The sequence below is a fragment of the Lycorma delicatula genome, chromosome 4 (genome assembly GCF_047948215.1).
Source record: "Lycorma delicatula isolate Av1 chromosome 4, ASM4794821v1, whole genome shotgun sequence".
Lineage (NCBI taxonomy): Eukaryota > Metazoa > Arthropoda > Insecta > Hemiptera > Fulgoridae > Lycorma > Lycorma delicatula.
The window spans coordinates 191,138,806-191,163,784 of NC_134458.1; the positions used below are offsets into that span (position 1 = coordinate 191,138,806).

The window sequence follows — 24,979 nt, forward strand, 5'->3', positions numbered from 1 at the left end:
ACTTTACCTTTCGTATTATATATCGGTGTACCATCTTTGTTTAACACATTGTAAGGTTTTAATTTATGTACCACAAAATTTTCCTTAACTTTCCTGTATGCTCCGTCTATTTTACCAATGTTCATTTCTCTTTCCACTTCTCAACACTTTTCTTTAATCCACTCTTCTTTCGCCAGTTTACACTTTCTGTTTATAGCATTTCTTAATTGCCGATAGTTCCTTTTACTTTCTATATCACTAGCATTCTTATATTTTCTACGTCCATCCATCAGCTGCAATATATCGTCTGAAAACCAAGGTTTTCTACCGGTTCTCTTTATTCCGCCTATGTTTGCTTCGGCTGATTTAAGAATTTCCTTTTTAACATTCTCCCATTCTTCTTCTACATTACCTTATCTTTTCTACCGTATCTTTTTTACTCAGACCTCTTGCGATGTCCTCCTCAAAAATCTTCTTTACCTCCTCTTCCTCAAGCTTCTCTAGATTCCACCGATTTATCTGACACCTTTTCCTCAGATTTTTAAATCCCAATTTACATTTCATTATCACCAAATTATGGTCGCTATCAATGTCAGCTCCAGGGTAAGTTTTGCAGTCAACGATTTGATTTCTACATCTTTGCTTAACCATGATATAATCTAACTGATACCTTTCAGTATTGCCTGGCTTTTTCCAAGTGTATATTCTTCTATTATGATTTTTAAATTGGGTGTTGGCAATTACTAAATTATACTTCGTGCAAAACTCTATAAGTCGGTCCCCTCTTTCATTCCTTTTTCCCAGCCCGTATTCACCCACTATATTTCCTTCCTTGCCTTTTCCAATGCTTGCATTCAAATCTCCAAGTATTATTAAATTTCGATCCGGTTATAAAATACTAAATTTTTCCAAAATTTCGATATATATCGATCGATATATATAATTGATTAATATAACAAGTATACACCTGAACACCACGAGATATGTATTTCCGCTAGTGTTCGGTTAATTCCGATTCTATGATAAGGCGGAAGGAAACAAACACACATAAAAATCCCATTTAGTACGGTAGGATAATATTTCTGGATTATTTAATTTAATGATTGTAATTAAAACGCCCGCACGATCCGTATTTCATTCGCGCGGGTTTTGTGATACTATTAACTACGGTCGGCCCTAACTAAAATTATGTAATTTCTCACCTTACATAGAACAAATTTTATTAAGATATTAGTTCTATATATGTGGCATAAATACTACAAAAATTCCAAAATCTTTTCCAATAATCATTGTACGTAAATGTAAAGTAGGTTGTTTAGTCGAGTGGGAGTTTCGTTTCTAATTTTAACTTCTATAAACAATAACTTATCTTCTTATAAATGATACATGAGATTTAAATTAGAAATATGTTTATTGCAAGTTTTAGATGTTCACCGCTTTATAATAATTTTTTTCAATGTAATAAAGAAATACAATTTTAATAACGCCTACTGTGGATTGTGAACTGGATTTGAATGTGGAATGGTTTGTACTGGGTTGTGACCACAACTCCACAAGCCAGTGCAAACCAAGAAATCCAAGGAAAAGGCATTAGTCATTTTAAAGATTATTAAGTATTTTATTTGATTGTTTATTGACGATATCATGACCGAATTTAAAATATTTCAAATTTAAATATTATAAATTCTAAATTCGAAACATGTTTATTGCAAATGTGAGATTTTCACTGCTTTATAACAATTTTTTACAAGTAATGAAATAAGATTATATTTAAAAAAGGTGTTTCCATGAATACAATTAACAGAAATATTTAAAAAAACCATGGTAACTTATAAACCTAGAAAGAATTTAATTTTATTCTATATTTCCGATATAAAATATTAATTTTTAAGTCGTAAGTTACATGAATGGAAATGAGCGAGAGCGGCAATTTAGGCTTATCTACTTTGAGCTCTTTCCTCACCAATCCACTCGTAAGTGACGCAAAATCGTATCGGCAAGTTAAGTTATAAAATGATACCGCATGAGAATAATAGTTAGGGAGTAATTAAGGTAAAACACACTTATAGGCCACATACTAAGGCATCCTGGAATAGTCGATTTAATATTGGAAGGACAGGTAGAAGGGAAAAATTGTGTAGGGAGGCCACGTTTGGAATATGTAAAATAAATTGTTAGGGTTGTAGGATGTAGAGGGTATACCGAAATGAAACGACTAGCACTAGACAGGGAATCTTGGAGAGCTGCATAGATGAAGTCCTACGCAAGAACTATCGCATGAAAATAAACAAGAACAAATCAAAAGTAATGAAATGTAGCAGAAATAACAAAGATGGACCGCTGAATGTGAAAATAGGAGGAGAAAAGATTAAGGAGGTAGAAGAATTTTGTTATTTGGGAAGTAAAATTACTAAAAATGGAAGAAGCAGGAGCGATATAAAATGCCGAATAGCACAAGCTAAACGAGCCTTCAGTAAGAAATATAATTTGTTTACATCAAAAATTAATTTAAATGTCAGGAAAAGATTTTTTAAAGTGTATGTTTGGAGTGTCGCTTTATATGGAAGTGAAACTTGGACGATCGGAGTATCTGAGAAGAAAAGATTAGAAGCTTTTGAAATGCGGTGCTATAGGAGAATGTTAAAAATCAGTTGGGTGGATAAAGTGACAAATAAAGGTGGATAAAGAAGCATTTGGAAAAATATAGTTAAAAGAAGAGACAGACTTATAGGCCACATACTAAGGCATCCTGGAATAGTCGCTTTAATATTGGAAGGACAGGTAGAAGGGAAAAGTTGTGTAGGCAGGCCACGTTTGGAATATGTAAAACAAATTGTTAGGGATGTAGGATTTACAGGGTATACTGAAATGAAACGACTAGCACTAGATAGGGAATCTTGGAGAGCTGCATCAAACCAGTCAAATGACTGAAGACAAAAAAAAGCAAAAAAAAGCGTTATAAAACCTATCGATGTAGATGACTAAATAAATAAAATAAGTTATTTATAAAAATGCTAGGTTTTTTTTACTACAGTATCTGTAAATAGGTACAAATATATATATATTATCTTACCTTCCTCGATTATAGATAATTCGCCTTCCACCTGAAAGAATAAAAAATTCTATTATCAATTAATCGAATTTCATTAATCAGTAAATAAATAAATACATATTAAAATTTCCATATTTTTTCATATTATAATATTTTAACTAGCAGACTCGGCAGTGCTTCGCTATTGCTAGATTTGGGTATATATATATGTGTGTGTGGGTGTCCCATATAAAACACAACCCAACCGTATATTGGTAGGTATTGAAATAATAAAAAGGCATGTGTAAATGTAAATGTAATTTTTATTATTACCATCCATTTAGAGTAAATGTTGGATGTGGCCGCCATCTTCTTGAATACAAACTTCAATTCTTTTTACAGCGTTTCTTGCAACTTTTTTCAAAGTTTGTAGCTAGATATTTAATACAGCTTGTTCAATATTGACTTTCAATCGTTCAAGTGTTCGTGGTTTGTTGCTGTAGGCTTTTTCTTTGAGGTAACCCGTAGAAAAAAATCCGCTTCAGTCAAATCTGGAGATCTTGGTGGTCACAAGCCTCGACCTATAACATGATTACCAAAGAATTCCTCGACGAAATCAGAAGTTGAACCTGCGTAGTGCGATGTCGTACCCTCATGTTGTAGCCAGCAGTTTCTGTCTTTCTCTTCCAAGAGTGCGATGAACTGAAATAAAATATCCTGATATCGTTCTACATTAATGGTGTACTCGAAAAAAAATATGACCGATTATTTTCTTCCGCGATATCGCAAACCACACGCTCTACTTCTGCGGGTGTAATTGTTTTTCGTGATAAACGTGAGGATTTTCAGCGCTCCAAATTCTACCGTTTACGTAGCCATCCAAATGAAACGGTGCTTCATCTGTGAAAAATAACGAATCCATAACATTTATTCCCTCGCTCAGAAATCGACGGAACCGTTGACAATATTGTAGCCGTTTTTCTTTGTCGGGCTCAAGAGGTCGATGAACCATTTGAATGCGATAAGGTCGTAATTGTAATTGTTTGGTCGCCCGATGAACAGTTGATTTAGACAAATTAATTTAAGCAGACAAATGTTTGATCGATTTATTTGGCGAGGCGAGTAATCGGTCTTTCATTTCAACGACTGTATCTGTATTCAACACAGACGCAGATCTTTTGTGTTCCTTGTTATTAACAGAACCATTCTCTTTAAATTTTGCGACTAACCTTAATACTGATGTTTTGTTAGGAGCCAGTTTATCTGGGTACTTATGGCGAAACAAATGGCGAACGTTATGATTGCATTGTTGTTTCAATCTGTAGTGTTCTACTGCGTCGCCGCGATGTTTAGATGTTGGACGAGTCCATTTCAGTAACGAGTAGGGGAGTAAGCTTGACCAAAGCTGTTCTTTCGTTGTTGTGGTTCAATTAACCACAAAATCTCAGGAGCGGTCGGCCAGAATTTGTTCATGACTACACATATACCGGTACATTTTTGCTAATGACTTTAATATTTGATATACCAATAAATATAATATTAAGGGTGCGTGTGAGGATGCGGAATTTTAGATATATATGGTGTTTGACCCACCGGGTTGGTCTAGTGGTTAACGCGTCTTCCCAAATCAGCTGATTTGGAAGTCGAGAGTTACAGCGTTCAAGTCCTAGTAAAGCCAGTTATTTTTACACGGATTTGAATACTAGATTGTGGATACCGGTGTTCTTTGGTGGTTGTGTTTCAATTAACCACACATCTCAGGAATGGTCGAACTGAGAATGTACAAGAGTACACTTCATTTACGCTCTTACATATCATCCTCATTCATCCTCTGAAGAATTATCTAAACGGTAGTTACCGGAGGCTAAACAGGAAAAAGAAAGAAAGAAAGATATATATGGTGTATTTGGCCCAAATTTTGACTTTTGGCTCCGTGAAATTTCCCTTTTTGAGAATTTCCCTTTTCCCTTTTTTCTCCTCTGGAAAATTCCCTGTTTATATCTACTTAAAATGAGACGAAGAGTTGTGAGGAAAAGAAAATTGGAGAAAAAATAAGATATGATATACTAATAAAGAATTTAATTATTCTAATATTATAAAGGAATAAATATAAGGAAAATATTATATTTTAATAATTTTAACGGGAATATATATAGAAATAATAAAGAGATTTGAAGTAAAAACATTTAACTTTAACATAAAAATATTTGATCGAAAGAAGTTACTTGGGAACGTATCACAGATTTCGTAAGGACGCCATCAATCTAGCTGTGACATTAGACGTAAAGCTTTTAACCCGTCACTTCATTATTCCAGTAACGCTTTTCATGCATATATATATATCGTAACTTACTAAAGGGCATTTGTATATATGTCTCTGTGTGTGTGTGTGTGTGTGTGTGTGTGTGTGTGTGTGTGTGTGTGTGTGTGTGTGTGTGTGTGTGTGTGTGTGTCCGTTCCTCATGGCTTAACACCGTAATGTACCGAACATTAGCGGAAAATCACGATTCGTTACTACGTGTCTCGTGGTGGTCGTGTATATATACTTGTTATATTATAAAACATCGATATATCGCATATATATCGATATATATATATACCAATAAAGAAATTTTATTTCTTTATACAAACTAAAGGAAGTATTATGATCGCGAAATAAATTCGGTTTTTTAGACATCAACTGAAATATCCATTTTGACCATTTCTGAGTCATTTCGATATATCACATATATATCGATATATAAGTGAAATATATAAATAAAGTATATTTTATTTTCTTATAAGAAGCAAAGGAAGTAATTTGATCGCGAAATATTTCGGTTATTAGATAATAACGGAAATATCCATTCTGATAATATTTGAGACATATCGATATATAAGCGAAATATATAAATAAAGGATTTTTATTTCCTTATACGAAGTAAAGGATGTATTTTGATCACGAAATATTTCTGTTTTCATATTTTAACGGAAATATCGATATTGAACATTTCTGTCATAACCATATATCACATATAAATCGATATATAAGCGAAATATAAAAATAAAGTATTTTTTATTACCGTATACGAAGTATTTTGATTGCAAAATATTTCTGTTTTCATATTTTAACGGAAATGTCGATTTTGATACTTCTGAGAAATATCGATATATCACATATATATCGATATATAAGCGAAATCAATAAATAAAGGATTTTTATTTCCTTATACGAAGTAAAGGAAGTATTTTGATCACGAAATATTTCGGTTTACATATTTTAACGGAAATGTCGATTTTGGTAATTCTGAGAAATATCGATATATCATATATATATATATATATCGATATATAAGCGAAATATATAAATAAAGTATTTTTATTTCCTTATACGAAGTAAAGGAATTATTTTGATCGCGAAATATTTCGGTTATTAGCTAACAACGGAAATATCCATTCTGTAAATTTTTGAGACATATCGATATATCATATATATATATATATCGATATATAAGCTAAATATACAAATGAAGTATTTTTCTTTTCTTATACGAAATAAAACAAGTATTTTTTTTCGTGATATATTTTGGTTTTCATATTTTAACGGAAATATCGACTTTACCATTTCTGTGACATATCGATATATTAATTTTTCCTTTTTTGGATATTTTAATAAATGATCAGTACAGACACTTTTTTCAGGTACATTTTTCAATCCGTTATTACGTCATTTAACATTAATCTATGCTCGCTTCACTCGCTAATAGTAAAATATGTTTAAAATATTCGGCGTAAAACAGAATTTTAGTTTTTTTTTCTATAATATTTGCTCCATTAATTATTATAAAACTTGCTACATTATAATTATAAATTTGGGGTTGTGTAAAATGAAAAAAGTACCTTAAAATTTATAATTGAGTTTAAACATTTATAAAATTAAAAATAGGAATAAAATTATCGTAAATTTTTATATTTTACAAAGAGATTTTATAGCATAGAGAATTTAATTTTTGTCAAACATTAATTCTAATAATTCAGTTCAATAGAGAAAATCTATATATATAAAAATCTGATGTGGACACCACATGACATCGAAGCGGGAAAGATTGAATATTCGTAACGAATATAAACCGCAGTTGAGAGCTACTGAAACACCGGAACGGCGTAAAATTCGATTGGCATTTGAACGCCTGCGCGAATCGTAGTGTCATACAAAAGAGACAACTCAAGACCGCGAAGCTCGCTTTGAAAATCAAATAAAAATGTAGAAGGAGAATATACCGTCTGTTAAAAAGCGGAGTTTATTAAATGAGATTATTTAATTGAATTATTTAATTTTTAAATTAAGGTTGGCATCCCTGTTAAATATTCACTTTTTTTGTTACTCGTTTTTAAATGTGGAACTTTAAATTTTGTTTAAAGAATGTATTTTAATTTTTAAAAATTCCTTCGGACAAATGCACTCGGATCCGTACAATTCACACAGCTCCTGAAAATTCACTCGGCTCCATCTACGCTATAAACATTTGATTCCGCATTACAATAGGAAACAGTGTCGTCTAAAAAGAGATATATTTTTCAAGAGAGAAAGAGAGAGAGAGAGTTTAACACATGCACACAACACACACACACACACACATACACACAGAGATAGAGAGAGAGAGAGCGCGCGCGAGAAAGCGAGTGAGAAAGAGAGAGAGAGAGATAGAGTGAGAGTGAAACAGATTTGAGAACCAGAGACAGACTCACACACACACACACACACACACACACACACACACACACACACGCGCGCGCGCGCGCGCGCGCACAGAGAGAGAGAGAGAGAGAGAGAGTGAGTGAGTGAGAGAGAGAGAGAGCGACAGAGAGAGAGAGAGAGTGACAGAGAGAAAGAGAGACACACAGTAACAGAGAGAAAGAGAGAGAGGGGAGAGAGAGCGTGAGAAAGAGACACAGTGAAACAGATTTGAGAACCACAGAGACACACAAACACACACACACACACACACACACTGAGAGAAAGAGAGAGAGAGAGAGAGAGAGAGAGAGAGAGAGAGAGACAGAGAGAAAGAGAGACACACACGAACAGCGTAAGCGAGAGACAGACTCACACCCACACACACACGCACACACACACACACACGGATAGAAAAAGATAGAGACAGACGCACAAACACAGATAGAAGAGAGAGAGAGACACACACTCATGGACAGAGTAAGAGAAACAGACACAGAGAGAGAGAGAGAGAGAGAGAGAGAGAGTTAGAGAGAGAGATACACGAATAAACAGACAGACAGACACACACACATACGGGCAGAGAAAGAAAGAGACAGACTAACACATACACACACACACACACACACACACAGAGAGAGAGCGTGATAAAACAAGTGAGAATGAAAGAGTGTAAAACAGATTTGTGAACCAGAGAAACACACACACACACACACACACACACACACTGAGAAAGAGAGAGGAGAGAGAAAAAGAAAGACACACACATACGGACAGAGAAAGAGAGAGACAGACACACACACACACACACACGCATAGAGAAATATTGACGGACTCACACACACACACACGGACAGAGAAAGAGAGAGACAGACACACACACACACACACGCATAGAGAAATATTGACGGACTCACACACACACACACACACACACACACACACACAGATAGAGAGAGATAGAGACACACACGGTTTGAGATAGAGAGAGAGACTCACACGCGCGCACGCACACACACACACACACACACAAATAGAGAGTGTGTGTGAGCAAGAGAGAGGTGTGAGAGAGAGTGACAGAGAGAGAACAAAGACACACACGGACTGAGATAGTGAGAGACAGACTTACACACACATACAGAGATAGAGTGAGAGAGACACACACACTTCGACAGAGAAAGAGGGAGACAGACACACACACAAACACACACAAATAGAGAGTGTGTGTGAGGGAGAAAGGGCGAGAGGAGAGAGAGAGAGTGACAGAGAGAAACAGAGACACACACGGACTGAGATAGTGAGAGACAGAATCACACACACACACACACACACACACACACACACACACACACACACGTACACGCATACACACACGGATAGAGAAAGAGAGAAAAAACACACATACACACACACAGAGACAGACACACATGCACACAGTGAGAGATACTTAACCGGTGAGACCGAAAAATCGCTGAGGTACAAAATCGGTTTCTCACGCTCTCTCTCTCTCTCTCTCTGTGTGTGACTGTGTGTGTATGTCAATCTCTCTCTGTCTTTCTTTCTCTGTAAGTGTGTCTCTGTCTTTCTCTCTGTCACTCTCTCTGTATATATTTTTCTCTTAACCCTCTTTTTGTCTGTCTCTTACTTATAGCTCGTCTAATTCCGTTAACCAAACACTGAACTTGTGTTCATTACGAATTTATAATAAATATAATAATATTATATATATATATATTTTTACAATTTTTAGATTGTAATAAATATAATCTCTTAACTGTCAATTCCTCTCTCTACCTCACCGCTTAAGTATCTCTCGCTCTCTCTCAGTGTGTGTGTGTGTGTGTGAGTCGTTCTCTCGCTTTCTCTGTCCGTATGTGTGTGTCATTTCTCTCTCGCCCTCACACTCTCTCTCTCTCTGTGTGTGTAAGAGTCTGTCTCTATCTTTCAATATTCGTGTGTGTGTGTCTATCTTTCTCTATCTCTGTGTGTGTGTGTGTGTGTGTGTGTGTGTGTAGGTCTCTCACTATCTCAGTCCCTGTGTGTCTCTGTTTCTCTCTGTCACTCTCTCTCTCTCCTCTCGCCCTCTCTCCCTCACACACACTCTCTATTTGTGTGTGTTTGTGTGTGTGTCTGTCTCCCTCTTTCTCTGTCCAAGTGTGTGTGTCTCTCTCACTCTATCTCTGTATGTGTGTGTAAGTCTGTCTCTCACTATCTCAGTCCGTGTGTGTCTTTGTTCTCTCTCTGTCACTCTCTCTCACCCCTCTCTCTTGCTCACACACACTCTCTATTTGTGTGTGTGTGTGTGTGTGTGTGTGTGTGTGTAGGTCTCTCACTATCTCAGTCCGTGTGTGTCTTTGTTACTCTCTGTCACTCTCTCTCACCCCTCTCTCTTCCTCACACACACTCTCTATTTGTGTGTATGTGTGTGTGTGCGCGTGTGAGTCTCTCTCTCTCTCTCTCTATCTATCTCTCTTTGTGTGTTGTGTGTGTGAGTCTGTCTGTTTCTCTGTCCGAGTGTGTCTTTCTCTCTCTCTCTCTCTCCCTGTGTGTGTGTCTCTCTCTTTCTCACTCTCTCTCTCTCTCTCTCTCTCTCTCTCTGTGTGTGTGTGGGTAGGTGTGTGTGCGCGTGTGAGTCTGTCTCTCTCTATCTTAGTCCGTTCGTGTCTTTCTTTCTCACTCTCTCTCTGTGTGTGTGTGTCAGTCTGTCTTTCTCTGTCCATGAGTGTGTGTCTCTCTCTCTCTTCTATCTCTCTGTGTGTGTGAATCTGTCTCTCGCTTTGTCTGTTCGTGTGTGTCTCTCTTTCTCTCACTCTCTCTCTCTCTCTCTTTCTCTCTCTCTCTCTGTGTGTGTGTGTGTGTGTGTGTGTGTTGTGTGTATGTGTAACTCTCTCTCCCTCTCTTTCTCTCTTGAAAAATATATCTCTTTTTAGACGTCACTGTTTCCTATTGTAATGCGGAATCAGATTTTTATAGCGTAGATGGAGCCGAGTGAATTTTCAGGAGCTGTGTGAATCGTACGGAGCCGAGTGCATCTGTGTGTGTGTGTGTGTGTGTGTGTGTGTGTGTGTGTGTGTGTGTGTGTGTGTGTGTGTGTGTGTGTGTGTGTGTGTGTGTGTGTGTGTGTGTGTGAGTCTGTCTCTCTCTATCTCTGTCCGTGTGTTTGTCATCCCTATCTCTTTCTCTCTCTCTCTCTCTCTGTGTGTGTGTGTGTGTGTGTGTGTGTGCGCGCGCGTGTGTGTATGTGTTTGTGTGTAAATCTCTCTCTATCTTTCTTCCTTAACTCTCGTCAGAATTATTCGACATCATCAGTCCGGATAAATGTTGGCAAAAACAATTTTCTATTCCATATATTTTAAAATTTTTTAAAGAAAATTATTTCTTTTTTAATTTTCTATTTATATATTACTAAAAAGAAAAGCGTGGGGTTCGTTTTCATATACAACACTTTATAGGTATAAGAAAGGTGAAGTTGTAAAAGAAAGATTATATTAAACAAAAAAATATATTAATTCGTTTAGTTCGTTTTATATTTCTACCTCCATTACAAAAAAATTAGTTATAAATTTTTCATTGTTAAAGTTGTGTTTATTTAGTTACCATGGTTACGATTATTCAATATTTTCTAAATAGTTTTTTTTTCAGGAATATATATTCCCGAATATTAAATTACTATTTATTAGTACTATTTTCACGACTTTACAACCGTACCAAGGGTTCAGGGGATGCATCCTTCTGTGTAGATAGGAATGACGATCGAAGGAACCTCTGTAAGTATCCAGGACGCCGATCCTCTTGGAAAATTGGGAATGGTAATCGAAGCGAGCTCTACGGTCACAGGATAGGCCCAGAGAAGCCCGTAAGTTGGCTCTGGCATTCACCTGGGCTGATATGACCCCCTAGGGTCCAGGTTTCCGCCAGACGGGCTGGCTAATATATATACAGAGTGTTCTGAGATGTATTTCTCTGAAATTCACGTACGATTTCAAGACATCAAAATGAGAAAAAACGTTCATAACAAAGCAAAATAAGTCCTATTTTTGTCTTTTTTTTTTCTGAATGCCATTTTGTGGTTTTTCAACAAAAAAATTATTTTTCAGGAACGAGTAAAGCTATTTTTTAATTAAATTTGGAAAATCTAACACTAGTGTCTTATTATATAAAATATAAAATATTGAAAACGTCACCTACAAAAATTTCTAACAGTAGTTTTCCAAAATACATACCATGATTTGTGGGAGTTGTGTGTATCACTCTCTCTCACTCACTCCCTCTCTCTTATTCTCTCCCTCACTCTCTCTCTGTGAGTCTGTGTGTTAGTGCGCGCGTGCGCGTATGCCTGTCACGATCTTTCTCTGTTCGTGTCTCTGACTCACTCGCTCTCTCGCTCTCTCTCTCTCTCTCTCTCTCTCTCTCTCTCTCTGTGTGTGTGTGTGTGTGTGTGTGTGTGTGTGTCTGGCTCTCAAATCTGTTTCTCTCTCTCTCTCTTTCTCACTCGCTTTATCAAGCTCTCACTCACTCACTCTCTCTCGCTATGTGTGTGTCTCTCTCTCACTCTCTCTCTCTCTGTGTGTGTGTGTGTGTGTGTGTGTGTGTGTGTGTGTGTGTGTGTGTGTGTGCGCCTGGTTCGCTCATTCTCTGTCCGTCTGTGTATGTGTGTGTGTGTGTGTGTCATTGTCATTCACTCTCTCACTCTCTCTCTCTCTCACACACCGCTCTCTCTCTACTGTCAATTCCTCTCTCTACCTCATCTCTTGGCTATGTCTCACTCTCTCACAATGTGTGTGTGTGTGTGTGTGTGTGTGTGTGTGTGTAAGTGTGTGTATATGTGAGTCATTCTCATTCATTCTCTCCTTCACACCTCTCTCTCTCTCACAACTGTCAATTCCTCTCTCTACCTCACCGCTTCACTATGTCTCACTCTCTCAGAATGTGTGTGTGTGTGTGTGTCATTGTCATTCACTCTCTCACTCTCTCTCTCTCTCTCACACACCTCTCTCTCTCAACTGTCTATTCCTCTCTCTACCTCACCGCTTCACTATGTCTCACTCTCTCAGAATGTGTGTGTGTGTGTGTGTGTGTGTGTGTCATTGTCATTCACTCTCTCTCTCTCTCACACACACCTCTCTCTCTCTCAACTGTCAATTCCTCTCTCTACTTCACTGCTTCATTATGTCTCACTCTCTCAGAATGTGTGTGTGTGTGTGTGTCATTGTCATTCACTCTCTCAATCTCTCTCTCTCTCACACAACTCTCTCTCTCACAACTGTCAATTCCTCTCGCTACCTCACCGCTTCACTATGTCTCCCTCTCTCAGAATGTGTGTGTGTGTGTGTGTGTGTGTGTCATTGTCATTCACTCTCTCGCTCTCTCTCTCTCACACACCTCTCTCTCTCAACTGTCAATTCCTCTCTCTACCTCACCGCTTCACAATGTCTCCCTCTCTCACAATGTGTGTGTGTGTGTGTGTGTGTGCGGGTGAGTGTGTGAGTGAAGGTCTTTCTCTCCTTTTATCTCAATTGTCTTTCTCTATGTCTCCTTCAGCCCGTCCATATTGGCTCGTTCACTCTCTCACTCGTTCCCTCGCTCTCTCTCTCCCTGTATGTGTAACTCTCTCTCTCTGACCGTGTGCGCGTGTTACTTTTGACACTGGCTCTCAATTCTCTTTCCCTTTTTGTTTCGGCCATCTCTTATACTATATCTGTCTATCTCTTTCTCACCCTCTCTCTAACTCTCTGTCAGTCACTCTCTCTTTTTCTCTTTCCTTCCCTCTTTCCCTCTCACTTCTCTCTTTGTGTCTCTGTGCTGTCTGTCATTGTTTCTTTTTCTCTGTGTTTTACTTTCTCCCTCTAACTCTCTCTCTCTCTGTCTTTGTGTGTGTGTGTGTGATTGAGAAATAAACACGGCCGCCATTTTTTAATTTACAAGCTTATTTAAGTCCTCAATTTGTACTAATTTTAAAATTTTATTACAAAGACGCTTATCAAATATTAATTTTATTCCTCTATCCAAACTTGAGATATACATTTTTATATAAAAATAAAATAATGGCAGAGGCAGAAGGAAGAAGAATTTGTCATTTTTCATAAGGATATTTTGCGTTTAATTTTATAAATGAATCTGAAAAAATTATAGAAGCCCATCATTTACGAAACATTCTATATATTACTATATATCTTTATTTTACCGTATCTTCTTTTACTATACTTGTACGCAGTGTTACGTCAACCTAGGGAACATCAGTGTTATATTTTCTCTCTCACTCTCTCTCTCTTTTTATCTTCATTTCTATCTGATACTCTCTATATAAACCATCTCAAAATCTTTGAAACGTTGACCTTTTTATAAAAGGTCAACGTTGCACAGGTGTTCAAATTCTGTACATCAATATCTCGTTTGATGTGGTAAACGTTAATACTACATTTTACGTCAGCCAACATCAATGTATAAGAGTAAAAGAGAAGTAATTTCTTCCTTGTAATATTCTCTCCTTTATTTTCTCTCCCTAAACTAACTTTTAACCATATTCTTCTCTTTAGTAATTATAACTACTTTCTATTTTAATAATATACTCTCCTATTTCAACCAAAATATTTCTCTTGCTTTACTTTAGTTAACTTTATCTCTTATTTATATTGATTTTTTCTTCACCGTACTAAAGTTTCATAATTAAACCTATTATAAACCTAAACCTAATTTTTTTTTTGTCTTCAATCATTTGACTGGTTTGATGCAGCTCTCCAATATTCCCTATCTAGTGCTAGTCGTTTCATTTCAGTATACCCTCTACATCCTACATCCCTAACAATTTGTTTTACATATTCCAAACGTGGCCTGACTACACAATTTTTTCCTTCTACCTGTCCTTCCAATATTAAAGCGACTATTCCAGGATGCCTTAGTAAGTGGCCTATAAGTCTGTCTCTACTTTTAACTATATTTTTGCAAATGCTTCTTTCTTCATATATTTGCCGCAATACCTCTTCATTTGTCACTTTATCCACCCATCTGATTTTTAACATTCTCTATAGCACCACATTTCAAAAGCTTCTAATCTTTTCTTCAAACATATACTTTCAAAAATCTTTTCCTGACATTTAAATTAATTTTTGATGTAAACAAATTATATTTCTTACTGAAGGCCTGTTTCGCATGTGCTATTCGGCATTTTATATCGCTCCTGCTTCGACCATCTTTAGTAATTCTACTTCCCAAATAACAAAATTCTTCTACCTCCATAATCTTTTCTCCTCCTATTTTCACACTCAGTGGTCCATCTTTGTTATTTCTACTACATTTAATTACTTTTGTTTTGTTCTTGTTTATTTTCATGCGATAGTTCTTTCGTAGAACTTCATCTATGCCGTTCATTGTTTCTTCTAAATCCTTTTTACTCTCGGCTAAAATTACTATATCATCAGCAAATCGTAGCATCTTTATCTTTTCACCTTGAACTGTTACTCCGAATCTAAATTATTCTTTAACATCATTAACTGCTAGTTCCATGTAAAGATTAAAAAGTAACGGAAATAGGGAACATCCTCGTCGGACTCCCTTTCTTATTACGGCTTCTTTCTTATGTTCTTCAATTGTTACTGTAGCTGTTTGGTTCCTGTAAATGTTAGAAAATGTTCTTCTATCTCTGTATTTGAACCCTAATCTTTTTAAAATGCTGAACATTTTATTCCAGTCTACGTTAAACCTAAACCTTATAACATAAATTTTTTATACCTTTAAAAAAGGTAACAAAAACCTAATTTATTCTGTTTTTATTTAAATATATTTATTTAAGCAAATAGATAATCTTACCAGTACAAAAAAAATTCCTTTCGGGACGCCGGGAGAGTGCTAAGTATGGATAAAAAATATTTCCACGTTAAAGTTAAGAAAAACTTCAAATTTACTCAATACGAGAATGGTTGCATGTTTAGAATACGAAAAGCCTAATATATTTACAATTTCACCAAAATGGTCATCCCTTGACGTAAGGGTTGGTCATACCTAAAGGATTTAGGTAATGTTTAGAGGACTAACGACCACTTTAAACCGATTCGATACTGTGCCTATTAAGGTAGGTATGATTTTTTTTGTCTTCGAAACCCCTTTTTTTCCAACCCCTAAACAAATGATTTATTTAATTTCTTTAAACTTATATATGTGGTTTTTGATATTTAAAGAAGCTTGAGGAAGAGGAGGTAAAGTAGATTTTTGAGGAGGACATCGCAAGAGGTCTGAGTAAAAAAGATAAGGTAGAAAATGTAGAAGAAGAATGGCAGAATGTTAAAAAGGAAATTCTTAAATCAGCAGAAGCAAACTTAGGCGGAATAAAGAGAACTGGTAGAAAACCTTGGGTTTCAGACGGTATATTGCAGCTGATGGATGAACGTAGAAAATATAAGAATGTTAGTGATGAAGAAAGTAAAAGGAACTATCGGCAATTAAGAAATGCTATAAACAGGAAGTGCAAATTGGCGAAAGAAGAGTGGATTAAAGAAAAGTGTTCAGAAGTGGAAAGAGAAACGAACATTGGTAAAATAGACGGAGCATACAGGAAAGTTAAGGAAAATTTTGGGGTACATAAATTAAAATCTAATAATGTGTTAAACAAAGATGGTACACCAATATATAATACGAAAGGTAAAGTCGATAGATGGGTGGAATATATTGAAGAGTTATACGGAGGAAATGAATTAGAAAATGGTGTTATAGAGGAAGAAGAGGAAGTTGAGGAGGATGAAATGGGAGAAACAATACTGTGATTTGAATTTAAGAGAGCATTAAAAGATTTAAATGGCAGAAAGGCTCCTGGAATAGACGGAATACCTGTAGAATTACTGCGCAGTTCAGGTGAGGAAGCGTTTGATAGATTATACAAACTGGTGTGCAATATTTATGAAAAAGGGGAATTTCCGTCACACTTCAAAAAAAGTGTTATAGTCATGATACCAAAGAAAGCAGGGGCAGATAAATGTGAAGAATACAGAACAATTAGTTTAACTTGTCATGCAGCAAAAATCTTAACTAGAATTCTATACAGAAGAATTGAGAGGAGCCTGGTAGAAGTGTTAGGAGAAGACCAATTTGGTTTCAGTAAAAGTATAGGGACAAGGGAGCAATTTTATTCCTCAGATTAATAGTAGAAGGAAGATTAAAGAAAAACAAACCGACATACTTGGCGTTTATAGACCTAGAAAAGGTATTCCATAACGTAGACTGGAATAAAATGTTCAGCATTTATAAAAAGTTAGGTTTCAAATACAGAGATAGAAGAACAATTGCAAACATGTACAGGAACCAAACAGCAACAGTAACAATTGAAGAACACAATTGAAGAAGCCATAATAAGAAATGGAGTCAGACAAGGATGTTCCCCATCTCCGTTACTTTTTAATCTTTACATGATACAACTCTCTCAACAGTACAAGGTGAAACGATAAAGTTGCTACGATTTGCTGATATATAGTAATTCTAGCCGAAAGTAAAAAGGATTTAGAAGAAACAATGAACGGCATAGATGAAGTCCTACGCAAGAACTATCGCATGAAAATAAACAAGAAGAAAACAAAAGTAATGAAATGTAGTAGAAATGACAAAGATGGACCGCTGAATGTGAAAATAGGAGGAGAAAAGATTATGGAAGTAGAAGAATTTTGTTATTTGGGAAGTAGAATTACTAAAGATGGACGAAGCAGGAGCGATATAAAATGCCGAATAGCACAAGCTAAACGAGCCTTCAGTAAGAAATATATTTTGTTTACATCAAAAATTAAGTTAAATGTCAGGAAAAGATTTTTGAAATTGTATGTTTGGAGTGTCGCTTTATATGGAAGTGAAACTTGGACGATCGGAGTATCTGAGAAGAAAAGATTAGAAGCTTTTGAAATGCGGTGCTATAGGAGAATGTTAAAAATCAGATGGGTGGATAAAGTGACAAATGAAGAGGTATTGCGGCAAATAGATGAAGAAAGAAGCATTTGGAAAAATATAGTTAAAAGAAGAGACAGACTTATAGGTTACATATTAAGGCATCCTGGAATAGTCGCTTTAGTATTGGAAGGATAGGTAGAAGGAAAAAATTGTGTAGTCAGGCCACGTTTGGAATATGTAAAACAAATTGTTAGGGATGTAGGATGTAGAGGGTATACTGAAATGAAACGACTAGCACTAGATAGGGAATCTTGGAGAGCTGCATCAAACCAGTCAAATGATTGAAGACAAAAAAAAAAAATATTTAAAGGTCTGTTTAAAAAAACGATTAATTTATTTCGTTATGCGTAATTTAAAATTTAAATGGCAAATATAGATTATTATATTTCTCTTTAAACGTATATACTTTTTTTTTTAATCTTAAAATGTCTCCTTAAGGAGAATAAAACTTTTACGATTTTATTCTAGTTAAATATTTTTGATAATTCAGGAAAATTTTCTTTTCATTTCTACTCTTTAAAATTTTAACTCGTTAAAATTTAATTAGTTTTAACATTCATTATATCACAAAACATAAGCTCGAGAGAATAAAATTTAGGAATGTAATTACTTAAGGATGGATAAATACGCGAAAAATTTTATTAAAATAATTCGGTTAATACTGTCATGAGCCGATTTAGAAAATGATTCACATATATAAATTTCTCATATATAAAAACAGATATCTTGCTACTGAAAGTGTCGATAATACAGGAAATCCTATTTAAAGGAACATCTTTCTCTGGTACAAAGATCCAGCTAGGCGAGCAACTTAACAATAGCGTTACCTGGAAGAGAGCAGAGGTTTTGTTAGATAACAATAAAAGAACTCTCCAGAGATTTGTATTGTCGAGATATCGTTTTTCGTATAGGAAATTATATATATATATATATACAGAGTGTTTCTAAAATCGTGGGCTTTTTATTTTGTTATTTTTATATAAAAATTAGGATAAAGGAAACACATTAATATTTGGTAAGAGTCTATATAATAAAGTTTGAAAATTAGCAAAAAATCAGGAATTAAATAACTTCGCAAATTACAAAATGGCAGCCATTTTTATTTTTCCATCACACACACACACACACACACACACACACACACACAGAAGGAGAGAGTGATTGAGTGAAACTGACTGAGGGATACATATAAAGCGACACACACATCCACAAGAGAGAGAGAGAGGGGTGAGAGAGAGATAGAGAGAGATAACTGAAAGACAGAGAAAAATGACAGACAGAGAGAGAGCAAATATACACAGAAACAGAGACACACAAGAGAAGTGAGAGGGAAACAGAGAAAGAGAGTGAGAGAGCAAGAAAAAAAAGAGAGAGAGACATCGAGGGAATGAAAGAGAGAGAGAGTGTAAGAGAGGGAGACAAGGAGATAGACAGAGAGAGCATTACAGACGGCCGAGACAGTTAGACAGAAGGAAAGAAAGTTGACAGACAGTGAAGAGAGACACACACAAACATGCGCGCGCGCGCGATCAGAGAGAGACACTTACATAAACACACACACGTACACACAGAGAGAGAGAGAGAGAGCGCGAGTGAGAGAGGGAGCGTGCGTGCAATAAAGAGGAGGAGAAGAAGATATACATAAAGACAATTGAGAGAGAAAGAGAGACTGACAGAGATAAAAAGAGACAAAGAGACACGGGCGCACACACACACACACACACACACACACATACACACAGAGAGAGAGAGAGAGAGTGTCAGAGGGTGTGAGCGAGCAATAAGGAGGGGGAGAAGAAGACATACAGAAAGACAATTGAGAGAGAAAGAGAGACTGACAGAGATAAAAAGAGTGAAATAGACGTGTGCACACACACACACACACACACACACACACACACACACATGCAGAGAGAGAGAGAGTGAGTGAGAGTGAGAGGTAATGAGCGAGCAATAAGGAGGGGGAGAAGGAGACATACAGAAAAACAATTAAGAGAGAAACAGAGACTGACAGAGATAAAAATTGAGAAAGAGACGCGCGCGCGCACACACATACACACACACATACACAGAGAGAGAGGGAGAGAGGGAGTGAGCGTCGAATTAGGTATTCCAAAATCAACAGTTTTCAAAGTTTTACATAAAAAACTGAAATTACACGCTTATAAAACCCAGATACTGCAGGAATTGAAACCCGATGATGGTGTAAAACGTTACAATTTCGCTGTTGAAATGTTGGACAGAATAAGTGAAAACGAATCATTTTTAGAAGATATCATTTTTACAGACGAAGCTACATTCCATGTGAATGGATGCATTAACAGACACAATTCACGAATATGGGGCTCTGAAAACCCACACGCAATTATCGAAAAACAACGCGATTCGCCTAAGTTAATGTTTGGTCTGGTGTGATGAAAAATCTTGTAATAGGGCCTTTCTTCTTTGCTGAAAAAACAATTAATGGAGTCGCGTATCTTGACATGTTAACCGATTATTGCTTTCTTCAGCCGGATGAACTCGAAAACATTCATCGACTTCATTTCCAACGAGATGGTGTTCCCCCGGTACTTCAATGCATCGGTCACGGACGCTTTGAACGAAAAATTTGGAGATCGATGGATAGGCCGGTAAGGACCCGTACTTTGGCCTTCAAGGAGTCCAGACTTGACACCTTGCGATTTTTTTCTTATGGGGGTACATCAAAAGCGTTGTTTATACACAAAAAATTCGCGACATAAACCGCTTAAAATATAGGATTAATGAAGCAATGACAACCATTAACGAAAAAATATTTGGAGAGAAGTTGAGTATCGTTTGGACAATTATCGAGCGACTTATGGCGTAGATATTGAAATTTATTAATTATGTAAAAAAATGTTTGAGACGACAAATTTGAAAAATAAAAAAAACATAAACTGTAAGTAATTCTGTTTTAATTTAAACCATGTTCAAAACTGCACCATTCTTTTATGATAACCCTGTATTATTATTATGCTTTTACAGCCAACATGGGACCACTTAAGTCAATTTTAGTTGGATCTTTTCTGAGAAAAGCGTGTTATTTTACTCTTTCGAGCTGCCCAGTATTTCTTCATCCGTTCAGACTTGCTTTCTTTTCTTCATCCGTAAACACCCTCTTCGTTGTATTTTGTCGTTTGTCTGTCTTTTGTTTAAATCTAATGCTTTTATCTTTTAGCTTTGTAATTTTTCCAGTTTTATTCTCTAGGTCAGTCAGGGAATTTCCCAATTCTTTCATATCTTCTCTAATTTCTTTGATCCATCCTACTTCTAGCTTTTGGAACCAAAGCTTTTCAATGATATTTCTTGACAGTCTTGTTTTCGGTGTCCTTATGAGATGACCGAAGAAAGAGATTCTTTTTTTCCGCATAGTATCAGTAACAGGCTCTATTTCTCGATACACCACCTCATTTGGCACAATCCACCATCGGCCTTCTTTTTGGTGTTTTTTTATTGATACACGTTCTGACAATTCTCCTCTCTATTTTCAGAATTTTTTCAATTCGGTTTTTCTGAGTGATTTTGAAAAGGGTCTCGCTTGCGTAGGTGACTTCCGGCTGTACTACAGTTTTATAATGTTTAAGTTTTGTTTTAGCAGAAAGGCATTTTTTGTTATATGTTGACCGAGTTAATTTTTGGGATTTAATCATTTTATTTGTCCTGTTTTGCCATGTCACTTTTTCATTTAAATTATAAGTTATTATTTCCCCTAGATATTTAAATTGTTTTACTATTTTAATTTTCTGATCGTTTACCGTAATGTGCTCTATTACCAGAGGATCTATGGCCATCAGTTCAGTTTTTTCGAAAGAGATATGAAGCCCTATCTTTTGTGCTAGGTTTTGAAGGCTCATGATTTGTGTTTTGGCTTCTTGAATATTATTTTCTAAAAGAGCGAGGTCATCTGCAAATCCTAGGCGATTTAGTGTGATGGAGTTTTTCTTAGTACCCATTTTTATATTTTTGGGATTTATTTCATACCATTTTCTCATGACAAATTCGAGGGCGCAGTTAAAAAGGAGTGGTGAGAGGCCGTCTCCTTGCCTCAATCCAGTTTTTATGTAGAAGGGTTAAGAGAGTTCACCTCTGAATTTCACTCTGAACTGGGTATCGGTTAAAGTTAATTTTATCATGTTTACGAGTTTAGGGTGAAGGCCCAGGTTTTTCAGAATATTCAGCATGGATGGTCGGTGTATACAATCATAGGCCCTTTTAAAGTCGACGAAGGTGATTATTAGTTGTTTTTTCCGTCTTTTATATAAGTCCATCATAAGTTTTAGGGATATTATTTGCTCCGGGCAACCTCTCCATGGCCTAAATCCCCCTTGGTATTCCCCAAGTTCCAGTTCAAGTTGGTCTTTGCATCGGTTGTATATGATTCTCGACAGGATTTTGTATGTGCAATCCAGGAGAGATATGCCTCTGTAGTTTTCCGGATTAGTTTTATCCCCTTTTTTATGTAATGGATGAATGAGGGCTGTGGTCCAGTGTTCTGGAAGTTTTTCTTCGTTCCATATTTTCACGAGGCATAGATGTAGGGAAGTTTTGACTGAATAAAAAGATGAGTGTTTCCAGAGTTCTGCGATAACCCTGTATAATAAAATTTGAAATGAAATCCGCGGAAATAATTAATTTCTAATTATATTCTAATAACAATGTTCATGAATGGGTTGAAATAATTAATATAAGGCTACGTTTTACATTTGCCACCTGTTGAAATTCTTCTTTATCACACGGTACGTATTTGATATCGGATATGGAACCTGTAAGATAACAGCTCTAGCGTGTATTTTGTACTAATAAAAGCGATATAGTCTTGAAACAGTGGGTGGGAATATAAGTTTTGGGCGCGCGAAGGGAGTAGAGGGTTTACACCTGTTGATCCCGTTTCATCCTACCCGTTCCAGGTTGTTGCAATTCCCTTTCTGCTCATCCCATTTCCCTTATTTTATCTAACCTGACTGTTCGAGACCCCTCTTTATTCTCCTAAACTACCTACTCTCTCTTCACCTCCACCTACTCATTGCCTCACCTCTCTTCTAAGCGAATCGATACCGCAGCGAGAGCTCGAGCTGGGACTTGCTTCACACCTGCATAGTCTATCTACCATGGCCGTCTCGTTCTCTCTTTGGACCGCTTACTGTCAAATATATTTCGTTTATATTATTTTTTTCTTTAACAAATTCCTTCAGTAAAAAGCCTTTTTGTTTTCACGGTTATTTAAATCAATCTTACATTAAAAAAATCGTTTAAATTCACGATTTATTTTTATTGTTTCAAAACTGATTTTAAAATTAAAATGTACTATTTTATTTATTTAGTTCAACATTACATTCTCGGACATAATTAAATAGTATTTTAACAAAAAAACGATGTGCCAAAAACAAAACTTTACCGGAAATCAAACTAAGTTTTAAACCACCTAATCGATTTACAGATATAGTTGAATCAATAAAGAATTTAACCTCGAAAAAATTAAATATAGAAAATAAATTACTGGAATGTCTTCAAAAAAGCCTGTTTTTTTTCCAGAAACTGGACTTTTGGGGCTCAGGAGGCTTTGGAGATAACTCCTCGGGGCTTCCCGGGAATAAGGAGACTATCCCATTTTCGAAGAGCATGCTTCGTTCCCCATTCCCAATTTTTCAGTGCACTTTGGACACCTGTAGAGCTTTCTTTTGTGGCCACTTCCATCTACTCAGAGGGACCCACCATCCTGGAATATTTAACCAACTGATCGCTTTACTAATATACCTGAATCAATAAAGAATTTAATATACGAAATAAATTACTAGAATGTATTCTAGTAGAGAGAGAGAGAGAGAGACAGAGACACGGATAGAGAAAGAGATACACACAAATACAGAGTGTGTGTGAGGGAGCGAGAGTGAGGAGAGAGAGAGAGAGAGAGAATGAGTGAGTGACAGAGTGAAACAGAGACACACACGGACTGAGATAGTGTGAGACAGACGCACACACACACACAGAGAGAGTTAGAGTGAAAGAGAGAACTAGAGAGAGAGACAGACAGACACACACACACACACACACATACACACACAGTGTGTAATTATTAAATGATATTTTATTTTTTTAAATCGGTTAACAAATAATCGAATTATGAGAGAAAATCGATTGTGTAATTTTCTTGCGTTATTTTAGGAGGTGCAATGAGGTTCTCTTTTAATATCTCTGCAAATAATCGTCCGATTATCAAAATTCAAACGTAGTATTTGTTTATACGTTGAAACCTAACTATTGAATAGATCAGATCCACACTCGGTTTAACAGAAGTCGATTATTTTAAAATATATATATCTAAATAAAATTTGTCTGTTTTATTATCGCATCACCCAAGAACCAAACCGATCGATTATTTTCAAATTTTATCGATTATTTTTATTTGATTTGATTACTTTATACATATACTTTATATTTGTTATACACGGAAAAAAAGTTAAGGAAAAAAGTTCTAACCTTTTACTTTATTGTTATATATCTACCAACATGGTACAGAAATAAAATATAAAACGTTCGTTTTCAAAGATTTCTGACTTTGTATACCATAGTTATTATTATTTTACTTTTGTAATTAATTTCTTTTTCAGGTATTTATAAATGTTGAATATTATTTATCAGTATTATTTTCCGAAAATATGAACATAATGTATATGTACTGGACTCCAGGAAGGTAGATCCCTCTGAAAAGATGAAAATAGTAACCGAAACTAGCTTTGTAGGTGTCCAGGACGCCCTAAACAAATTAGAATGGGGAACCAAGCAAGATTTGCAACCATGATGTAATCTCCTTGTTCCCGGGAAGCCTCCAGAATTTGTCTCCAAAATTCGCCTGGGTTTACATGAGAACACGAAGGTCAAGATTCTGGAAAACAGGCTTTTTTTGAATACATTCTAGTAATTTATTTCGTATATTAAATTATTAAATTACAGAGAGAGAGAGAGAGAGAGTGAGAGAGAGACACACACACACAGAGAGAGGAGACAGAAAGAGAAAGACACAGACACACACATACGGGCAGAGAAAGAGAGACAGACTAACACATACACACACACACACACACACAGAGAGAGAGAGAGGGAGAGAGAGAGAGAGTGAGAGAGAGAGAGCAGAGAGAAAGAGAAAGACACACACACACACACACACACTGAGAGAGAGAGAAAGGAAAGTGAAGGAGAAAGACACACAAATACGGACAGAGAAAGAGAGAGACAGACTCACACACACACACACACACAGAGAGAGCGTGATAAAGCGAGTGAGAAAGAGAGAGAGTGAAACAGATTTGAGA

General features: G+C 36.1%; 1 long non-coding RNA gene across 1 annotated transcript in view; it reads right to left on the reverse strand.

The window, feature by feature from the left end:
- Positions 1-24,979, reverse strand: part of LOC142323000 (uncharacterized) — a 227,236-nt gene that overhangs the window by 131,601 nt on the left and 70,656 nt on the right. The window contains exon 2 of the long non-coding RNA XR_012755992.1: positions 3,053-3,083. This is a non-coding gene — a long non-coding RNA (uncharacterized LOC142323000). The remainder of the gene's footprint in view (positions 1-3,052; positions 3,084-24,979) is intronic.